General features: G+C 42.8%; 1 non-coding gene across 1 annotated transcript; it reads left to right on the top strand.

Annotated features, from left to right (window-relative positions):
• The first annotated feature begins 2,084 nt into the window (after positions 1–2,084).
• Positions 2,085–2,193, top strand: LOC141654604 (small nucleolar RNA R71). The gene has a single exon (XR_012548160.1). It is a non-coding gene; the product is annotated as a small nucleolar RNA R71 (small nucleolar RNA).
• The last annotated feature ends 8,836 nt before the right edge of the window (positions 2,194–11,029 follow it).

Here is an 11,029-nt window from a genome sequence, read left to right on the forward strand (position 1 = left end):
GGCCATAACAACTTCCTCGCATCTTTGGGTTCAACTTGCGTTGACCACATGCGTAAGGCTTGTGGCCTTCCTCCGCTCTATCCTATGCATACAAACATCGTGGCCGATGCCCTTAATGTCATCCAAAGAGTAACCTAGAGCCTTCATGTTTTTCTTAAGCACACACATCAAAGCGTAAAGCTGGTCATCGTTAAGCTTAGCACTAACAATAGTGGTATCGCTCCGTATCATCTAGAAAAACATACTTAAGATTAGGAGGAAGTGGCTTACGCTCTGGCACCTTTACCTCTACAGCATAGACAGAATCAGCTTCAATGGTATAGCAAGTGTTTACCAAATTCTCGTTGGCCAGGCTTTAGAGCATCTCATCTTCTTCCTCATTGAGCTCGTAGCTTTCCATTGAGGCTACCAAAGCATCTGGCTCCTCAGCATTCTTCGCTGTATTACCTGCACACTCATCTAAACGGGTTAGATCAGCTAAGGGATCCTTGGCTAAGGATTCCCTCCAATTACAATTAACAGCCCTGTCAACAATATCAATGGAATAACATGCATCATCATCAGCAGGTTCAGTCGCCTTGTGAGCAAGACTGAATTCAATGGTGTCATCCCCTACCTCTAAGGTTATGGTTCCGCGTTTGACATCTATTACAGCCCCAGCTGTATGTAAAAGTGGTCTACCTAAAATAATAGGTATCTGACTGTCCTCTGCAATGTCCAAAACAACGAAATCGGCAGGAATAAAAAACTTACCCACTCGAACGGGTACATCCTCTAGAACTCCTATAGGTCTCTGAGTCGATCTATTTGCCATTTGAACGGTAATATCGGTCACCTTGAGTCTACCAATATTTAACCTTTCACAAACGGAGTATGGCATGACACTGACACTGGCCCCGAAATCACAAAAGGCCTTTCCAATTTCGTGGTTACCTATAGTACAAGGAATTGAAAAACTACCCGGGTCCTTTAATTTAGGTGGTATATTAATTTGCGAAAGAGCATTGCATTCTTCCACAAAAGCAACATTATCATCATCATGAAAATTTCTCTTACGATTCAAAATGTCTTTCATAAATTTAGCGTAAGAGGGGACCTGGGTAATTAGATCAGTGAAAGGAATTGTTACCTCAAGATTCTGGACCATCTCCAAAAACTTACCAAACTTGCGCTCCAGCTTAGTATTCTTTAAACGCTCCGGATACGGGACTGCAACACTGGCCGTAGGATAAGTGTAGAATCATGCAATTGGATTGACGGATTTGCGTCCTGTACTGAAGACCCGGTCGATCGACTGATAGGAGTGGTCGATCGACCAATCACACTGGGCGTGAATAGTTCGGTCGAAATCGTCTCTTCGAAACCTCTCGATCGATCGAGAGTCTTTGGTCGATCGACCAGTTGTGCTGGGTATGAATAGTTTCTGGTCAGAATTAATTTCGTCAGGAATTCCGGTCGATCGACTGATAGGAGTGGTCGATCGACCGCTGGTACTGGTAATATAGCTTGTTTTCGCACCAGAAATTAAACTAGCCTCTTCATCATTTCCCAAGTCTCCTCTTGGCTTGTCGGGACCTTCATAGGAGAGGCCACTTCTGAGATTAATGGCATTAATCGTTTCAATTGGCCCCTCACATTTGTTCGAAGAATTGGCGACTTGCTTAGCCTCAATATTCTCCAACTGCTTCACAAAATTCTTTGTGGATTCAATTCCAGCTGCTTCTATTTTCGCCACTTGAACCAAAAGAGTTCGGATTGTCTCTCTCAATTCCTCGGTCTCATTTGAGTTATAAACAGGGATTTCACTTCTTTCTTTGGAAGCTTCAGAGGCCTCGAGCTTCTCGAGACGGGCCGTGATAGAAGTTATGAGTGTAACAACGGCACTCATTTCATCACTTTACTTTCGCGACTTTCCACGCGAACTTCCAAACTCGGCTCTATGGACTGCCATCTCCTCAATAGTATTCCATCCTTTATTCTGACCGGTATTATTTTGGAACCTACCATTCGCAGCTGCATCCAGGATGACCTTGTAATCATCATACAAGGAATTGTAGAATAAGTTGCAAAGGTACCACTGCTGGAAGCCATGGTGAGGGACAGCCCGAACCAAACCTTTGAAACGTCCCCACACTTCACAAAAGTCTTCATCAGGTCCTTGCTGGAAATTTGTAATTTTACTTCTCAAGGCATCTGTCTTTGCAAGTGGGAAGTATTTCTTGTAGAAGGCTAATGTTAGAGATGTCCAATCTGTGACCCCAGCTGCTACCCTATTAAGGTAGCGGTACTAATCTCGCGCCGAATCTTTCAAGGAGTATAAGAACATCACCCCCTTTACTTCATCCTGAGTCACCCCAGCTGATATAGGTATGGAACAGCAGTAGTCTATGAAAATTTCCATATGCTTCAAAGGATCCTCATCCGGTAGACCAGCAAACTGATTTCGCTCCACTAAATCGATATAAGAGGAACGAAATTCGAAGTTACCGGTAGTAGGGGTAGGTAACACGTGCCCCTTTGGAAGGTGTTGCTCTTTTGGCTGAAGATTGTCATATATCGTAGCCATATTCGCGAACTGAGAGTACTCAAGCCTTCCTCTAAAAAACCTGTCTTCTAACTGTGCAAAAGAAAAACTAGAAGCAAGGGTAAGCAACGGCCTCAAGGAACCAAAGTTCCTTGAGACAAGAAAAATAAACTAAAAATAAAGCAAACAGAATTACACCGTCTCCCCGGCAACGGCGCCAAAATTTGATACCGTCGTTTTGTATCAAAATTAAATTTATAATTCCAAACTAAAACTATAGCTAGTGATAGTAAGGGTCGAACCACAGAGAGACAAGATTAATTTTGTTTGCTATTTCCAGTCTATAAAAGTAACAATTAAATGGGGGTTTTGAAATTGGTTGACTAATTTGACTAATTGCTAAAATAAGAATTTCTCAACAAGATAAAAGGAAGATCGGGAATTTCGGTTCACCATGGCTAAGGTCAGGTCAAGAAGGTAGCAGAGGTCCTATAATACGGTCTCAGGGAATATGAGCAAGCCTTTCGATCTATGCTCAAATTAACCTTACGGTCTTCTAATTCCCAAGAATTTCTCAAAGCTTTCGCTCAAAGGAAATTCCAATCTAATGATAATTTAAATTACTAATCTTTCAATCAAGTAAAAGGTTTATCAAAAGACAACAAGATCGATACGGAAGAATTCATGCTAACCAAACAATCCTAATTTATGCCATGGCTCACCTCGTTCCCAATCAATAAAATTAGCTATGCATAATTAAAACTATAACAATTGCAAAACTAAAGACAAAGAACAAGATTGACATGACTGAATTGAAGTAAAGACAAAAGACAAGAACTGGATTGCTGAAATTAAATTGTTAACAAAAGGAATTGAATCAACAAGAATTTAAAGAAGAAGGAATTTGCACAAAAGCTTACTAATTAAATGATGAACAAAGTAATTGAACTTCGGGATTCGTCGTCCCTCTTTCTTGCCTCTAGACTAGATCTAAACTGAGTTCTTGAGTAATGAAAAGCATAACCTCAAATTCTAGCTGCGTTCTACTGATAAACGTTGCCAAAATTTAATTACAAATTGGGCTTTTAAAAGTCTAACACGAAAAATAAATCTCAGCTGCGCGGCTTGGTCGATCGACTAGGGAGCATGGTCGATCGACTGGTGAGTGGAGTACAGTAGCATCCGCTGAAATTCCACGGTCGATCGATGGTGATCTTTGGTCGATCGACCGGTGAGAAATGTGCAAAGTAGCCTCCTGTCCTCTTCCAAACAGCCTCTAAGCTCCATGCACGCATCCCGAGGTGAGTGAATACGAACTCCCTTCTTCCAAGCTTCCTTGAAGTTGCCTCCGGAGGACGATTTAGGCTTGGTTTAGCTCACTTTCACTCATTCCTACAATAAATCATAGAAATTGCAAAGTAAACCGTTTTAGGAGAAATAGTAGCCTTAAGCTAATAATTATGCATGGAAATACGTGCCAAAACTGCAAATAAAGTGTATAGAATATGCACGTATCACTGCACTCTTACTTTGCAATTTATATTTAAACGAAAGTAGGATATTTAAGTTTTACCTGTGCATTTTTTGGTAATATTTGTAGCTCCTGATTGGAACTTCGACCCTCTTGACGAGGAGGCTGTTTCAAGCATAGAGGCTTTCCTTTTTATTCCTGAGGAAGAGAGGGCTTGGCACGCTAGTGCAGGGGATTTATTGCCCCGGTATATGAAGACCAAGCTGAGTGTGGTCAAAGTACCCAAAGGCAAGCCTAGCTCCACTGCTCTTTCCTGTACGTCTTCTATATGTCTTTATGTCAATTGTTGTCTTTTTATCGCTTCTCATCTGATATTTATGTATATTCTTTATATATTCAGTATTCAGGTCTTCTGCTAGGTTTGCCAGCTTTACTGCAAAAGATTTAAAGGCTGGGGTGGCTAGAATTGCTGAACAGTCCAAGAGCCAGAAGGCTAGTGGGAGTGACAAGACGCTTGATATTTTGGTTTCTGATGTCCAGCCTCCTCAGGATCCACCCAGGCTAGTATCACCGGAGGTTGTTCAACCTTCCAAAAGGAGGAGGGAAGATGTTATTCCTGAAGAGGAAGGGAGAGAGAAAGAGCCTATTCAAGCTCAACCAATCAGGAGTGTCAGGCAAGTGTCTGCTAGGATTGACGATATGGATGCTGCCCGGGCACGAATAAATGAATTTTCTGCTAACATGAGCGGCCAGCTTTTGTATGCTAATACCCTTGAATCTTCTACTAAAGTGGTTTCTATCTTGACTTCTCTTGTGACAAAGGCTGCTGAACTTGCTTCTCAAGCTAAGGAGGTTAGTTGTAAAAGGATGTTTTAATTGTTATGTGTTCTTTGTGTTGCTTTATATTTGGTTGATTGATTTTGTTTCTTGCAGGGATTGGATGTCGGGTTGGTTACTGCTTGTCAGCTCAGGGATGCCCAGGCCAGGGTTTCTATCTTGGAAGAGAAACTGGATAAGGTTAACCGTGAGCTGCACACATCCAGGGGTAATGAAGTAGTACTTCAATCTCAGCTGGGGACAGCTAGAGAGGCATCCAGGGCTACTATAGTTTGTGAGGTGGCTGCAAAAAATGCTGAGAAGGTTGTCAGGCAAGAGTTGGAGGCTGTCAAGGGAGAGCTGGTCGCCGAGAAGCCGGCAATGCAGGATCAGCTGAGGAAAAATGAAGAGCTTGGTACTGAAAAGGAATTAGTGGAGGCACGGCTTGCTGATGCTGCTCAGTATTTCTTTGGGAAAGGCCGGGTTGATGCTATGAGAGATCTGGAATCTGACCGGGCTAATTGGGATCCGGATCGGGATGAGACAGCTCTGGACACTCATTATCCTGATTTGGCCAACATGGGTCAAGAAGAAGAAGTGGACTCTCCTCCTTCCAAGGAGAAATCTGGTGATCAGGAAATGGTGGATGGTTGTGAGTCGGTTACTGGCTCGAAACTTGCTTAGATTTTATTTTTTTCCTTTTCGTTTTGGCCTATCCAGGGGGGATGTTCCTGGAATGAATATTTATTAAGTATGTGGTAAGGCCGGCTATTTTGGATGAATAAATATTTGGTCTTTGTTGGTTTCTTTTTGTGTTTTGATAAGGTACTTTTGTAGTGTTGGATGTCTCTGGATCGGCCGGTTATTCGACCGATCGGGCGGTTTTTTTTGTCCGGATCTCGGCGATTCATTGTGTTGTGGGTGGGGTTATTGCACATGCCGGAGGGCTTACGTCCCTGCCATGCGGAGGGCTTATGACCCATTTATGTTATACAATCCAGGAAAAGGTTTTCCAGATTTGTATATTAAATGGAGCTCAATATTTTAAGGCCTGTTTTTGCAACTGAAAGTTGGGTATCAGTTGGATATCGGTGGGGTGGCCCCCAATCTTTGAGATTTGTTTTAAGTAAAATGCAGTATGTAAAACAAATATTGAAGATTCTACTTGGTAAAAGTAAATATGAGAATATTGACAAGTACTTGGGCACATAATGGAAGAAATTATATAAGGCATTTATTCATATAATGGCAAGTATCATACATTTAGTTTCATATCAGGTCAGGCAAGAAATGTTAAGGTGAAAATTATACCTGGACTGGGAGATATATTTTATATGTGAAATAGTTTTAAGTGTGCAATATTCCAAGCTCTTGGGATCATTTCGCCGTCCAGGGTTTGTAATCTATAAGCTCCCTGGCCGACTATTGAGTCAATCAGGTAGGGACCTTCCCAGGTTGGGGCCAATTTGCCAGCATTCTTCTCTTTTGTGTTTTGAAAGACTTTCCTGAGGACAAGGTCTCCTACCCTGAATACCCTGGCTTTGACAGTCTTGTTGTAGCTTTTTACAACTCTTTGGTGATATGCTGCTAATCTAATGCTGGCTGCATCTCTTAGCTCTTCCGTTAAGTCCAGGTTGTCCTCCATTAGAGGTATATTGCTCGTTATTGTGTCCAGGCTGCATCTGGCTGATGGAATGTCGAACTCAGCTGGGATTACTGCTTCACATCCATAGACCAAGGAGTAGGGGGTTTGGCATGTGGATGTTTTAGGCGTAGTTATGTCAACCCAGAGGACCAAGGGGAGCTCTTCAGCCCATCTGCCTTTCCTTCTTTCTAGCTTCTTCTTTATGCAGCTGATTATTACTTTGTTACTGGATTCTGCCTGGCCGTTAGCTATTGGATATCCTGGCGTTTAGGTTACCAGGTTGATGTTCCATTGAGCACAGAAGGCTGCTGTTCTTTTTCCCACGAATTGCGTGCCATTGTCGCATACTATTTCAGAGGGGATGCCATATCTACATATGATGTTGTGTTTGATGAATGCTATGACATCCTTTTCTTTGACTTGCCTGTATGAATCAGCTTCTATCCACTTGGAGAAGTAGTCAGTCATTGCTAGCATGAAAACTTTTTGTCCGGGTGCTTGAGGTAGTTTCCCTACTATATCCATGCCCCACTTCATAAATGGCCAGGGTGCGGATATGGAATGTAGTTCCTCGATGGTGATGGATATATGGTCCATGAATCGCAAGCTTCGCATTTAGAGTGAATTCCAGGCAATCGGCCCTCAAGGTGGGCCAATAATAACCTATTTCGAGTACCTTGCTTGCCAGGCTCCTTCCGCCTTTATGATTTCCACAGTATCCTTCATGTATTTCGATAATATCATTCGACTTCTTGTGGTTCCAGGCATCCGAGGTATGGCCCTACTGCGATTTCTTAAAAAGCACGTTGTTAATAATAGTATATGAAGCGACTCTTATTTTTAGTGCCCTGGCATCTTGCTTATTTAGGGGAAGGATTCCCTGTTGTAGCCAATCGTAGTAAGGTTTTGTCCAAGAATTGGCAACATATATTGGGAAACTTTCATCTTGCTTATTTATTGCGGGTTCTAATAAATGTACGATGGGTATTTTGTCAAAGTCGAGGGAACTGAAGTTGGATCCTAGGCCGGCTAAGGCATCGGCCTGGGTATTCAAGTCCCCGGGAATTTGGTCAATATTAAAATTGCTGAATTTTGATTTTAAATTCGGACGGCTTCTAAATAAAGCATCATTTTTAGTCTTTTGCAGTATATATTCCATTTACTTGGTTTGAAATAAGAAGGAAATCAGTACGTACCTTTAGGTTTTGCACACCAAGGTCAATACATACCTTTAATCCAGCTATTAGGGCTTCATATTCTGCCTCATTGTTGGTAGCTTCAAATGCACAGCTTATAGCTTGTACTATCTTATCCCCCTGTGGCGATTTTAGTACTACCCCCAGGCCTGTGTCGCTCATGTTGGTGCACCATCGACAAATAGGGTCCATTCTAGGTCTGTTTGGTCGCATTTGGTCGGTTTATTTTTCTTTTATTAGGTCGGGTTCTAGGGCCGGACTAAAATCACCCACAAAGTCCGCTAGTGCTTGTGACTTAATTGCTGTCCTTGGTTCAAATGTTATGTTGTATGTGCTTAACTGGACTGACCATTTGCACATTCGTCCGGACAATTCTGGCTTCCTAAGTACAGACTTGATAGGGAGATTTGTTCTAACTATTATATGGTGGCTTTCAAAGTATGGTCTTAATTTTGTGCAACTCATAATTAAAGCTAAAACGTATTTTTCAAGCAGGCCATACCTGATCTCTGCATCCAGTAGACTTTTACTTACGTAATAGACAGGGTGTTGTCGTCCGTCTGCTTCTTTGACCAGGACTCGCATCGACAAAGAAGCTGCGGATCGTATGTATACTGTCAGGGGTTCATCCTTGACTGGTTTTGCCAGCAAGGGAGGAGAGGATAGATATGTTTTCAGGTCATCAAAGGCAGCCTAATGATCAGGGGTCCATTGAAAGCCTTTGTTTTTCCTTAGCAGATTATAGAATGATTTGCACCTCTCTGACGATCTTGAAATGAACCTGTTCAGGGCCGTTATTCTTCCAGTCAGCTTTTGTATATCTTTGATTGTCTTTGGTGGTTCTAGCTCCAGGATGGCTTTGATCTGTTCAGGGCTGGCTTCTATTCCTCTTTTTGTCACCATATAGCCCAAGAACTTGCCTGCTGAGACTCCAAAATGCCATTTCTGTGGATTGAGCTTCATATTGAATTTCTCCAGTATTTGGAAGGCTACTTCCAGGTCTTCGACGTGGTCTTCGGCCTTTTTTGACTTGACTACCATGTCATCTATGTAGACTTCCATGGTATCTCCTATTTGGTCTTTGAACATCATGTTGACTAAACTTTGATAGGTTGCACCTGCATTCTTTAATCCAAAGGGCATAGCAAAGATAACAAAGATATTCCTCTTTCAGTGATGAAAGCTGTACTTTCCTGATCTGCAGGGTGCATCTTTATTTGGTTGAATCCACTGGAGGCATCCATGAATGTTAAAATCTCGTGGCCTGCAGTGGCATCCACCATTGCATCGATGTGTGGCAGGGGAAATGGATCTTTGCGGCATGCCTTGTTTAGGTCGGTGTAGTCTACACAGACTCTCCATTTGCCGTTTTTCTTTTGGATGACTACTACATTTGCAAGCCAGTCAGGGTACATTACTTCCCTGATCATTCCCATGTCCAATAGCTTGTCAACTTCTTGGTTGATGATTTCATGCCTTTCTGTGAGAAATTTCCTTCTCTTTTTGTCAGACAAGGCTTAAATGATTTGTCAATATTTAACTTATGGGTTATAATATTAGCATCTATACCGGTCATATCAAAATGTGACCAAGCAAAACAAGACATTTTAGTTTTGAGAAAGTGACCAGATCGGGTCTGACCGAGTGGTGCATCTGACCCTACAAGTACCTTCCTGTCAGGGAATTCAGGGTCCAAAATGACCTCTCCTGTTTCCATCTGTGATTGTGCAATATATTCTTCCCTGACAGGTGACTTTAATTGCTATGCAAGGGACTTACCTGACTTTGAGGGTTTCAAAGCCTGGATGTAGCATTCCTGAGCCGTCCTTTGTTCTCCCCTGATGGTGGTTATCCCTCATTCGGTTGGTATTTTCACATATTGATGGTATGTTGATGGGATTGCTTTGACGTTGTGGATCCATGGTCTGCCCAGGATTACGTTATATGAGGATAGGCAATCCATTACCCCGAATCTTTCATATGAAGCCACGCCTTCCACATAGGTTGGCAAGGCTAATTTCTCCAGGGTGTTCTTTGTTTCTCCGCTGAACCCAACCAGACGCTGGATTTCTTGATGATCTTTCCTTCATCTATCTTCATAGCTTTGAGGACGTCAAGCATCACCAAATTGATTGAATTGCCTCCGTCTATCAGGATTCTTGATACCTTAGTCGTGCCAATTTGCATGGTAATTACCAAGTCATGGTGTAGGTCCGATATTCCTGCAAGTCCGAGTCATCAAAAGTAATAGCAGGCAATGACTTAGGTCTAAGAGGGGTCAAGTCTAGACTCCTGGATATTCTTTTGGCAGCCGAGCCGGTCGGACCACGTATTTTCGATCCTCCATTTATGAACTTGACTTCATAGATGGGGGGAGGAGGAGGAGGATCTCTACCGTTCCCTGAATCTCTCTTGTTTTGTCCTTCATCTTTGTTCTTTGGTGCTTTGGATTAAGTCCTTTAGATAGCCTTTCTTTAGGAGGTATGCCACTTGTTTCCTGAGTTGGATGCATTCTTCGGTGGTGTGCCCGATGTCCTGATGAAAGTCACACCATCTCGTTGGATCTTTCCTGGGGTTGTCGGATTTTTGGCCCATCGACCGTATCTCCCAAGCTTTCCGGCGTTTGATTAATCCTCGCAGTATTTATAGCGAAGTTATATTCGGGAATAGTTGGTAGGCTAGAAAGGTTACCTTTGTGTTCTTGTGCCATGTTGACTTGGATCGTTCGGGCCCGGAATAGGGTCCGATCCTGGGGTTGCTTCCTTTTCTGGTAGGAGCTTTTCCCGTTAGTGTGTCCATAGCCTTGCTTTCCTCCGGACGAATTTGTTTCAAGTTGAGATCTTCCTCCAATCGACATGTTCTAAGGCGATGGATTGAAAAAGTGGCAAAGGTTGGGCGGGCTTTCTTGGTTAAGTCCGCATAGTTGTCACTTTGTCAGCAGGACTCCTTGCCTGAAGGCTTCTACCATTTCTTCTTCACACGGGAATGGCCACCTTCTCTTTGACAAATCTTGCCAGGAATTCTTTGAGAGATTCTTCAGGAGCCGCTTTACCCCGAACAATTCATCGGGTCTCTTGGCCATGTCTCGCTGCTTGCGAATTGTTGATTGAAGGCATTGATCGATTCGCAAAATTCTTGATACCTCCATTTGGGAGATTGATGAACCACCGTAATCTTTGCTCCGGTTAGGGTTGTACCAAAGCCTTTGCACATGCGACACTGCCCGAGTTCACCGGGTATTAAGGCGGCTAACATCTTTTGTTTGAATATGGCAACGTGATTTTGTGAATCAGAGGTCCCATCATAAGTTCTCATGGATGGGACGGTAAATTTCTTGGGAAGATCAATCTTTGCAATTTCATCTGCAAAGGGTGAAT

Source organism: Silene latifolia, chromosome 4 (genome assembly GCF_048544455.1).
Source record: "Silene latifolia isolate original U9 population chromosome 4, ASM4854445v1, whole genome shotgun sequence".
NCBI lineage: Eukaryota > Viridiplantae > Streptophyta > Magnoliopsida > Caryophyllales > Caryophyllaceae > Silene > Silene latifolia.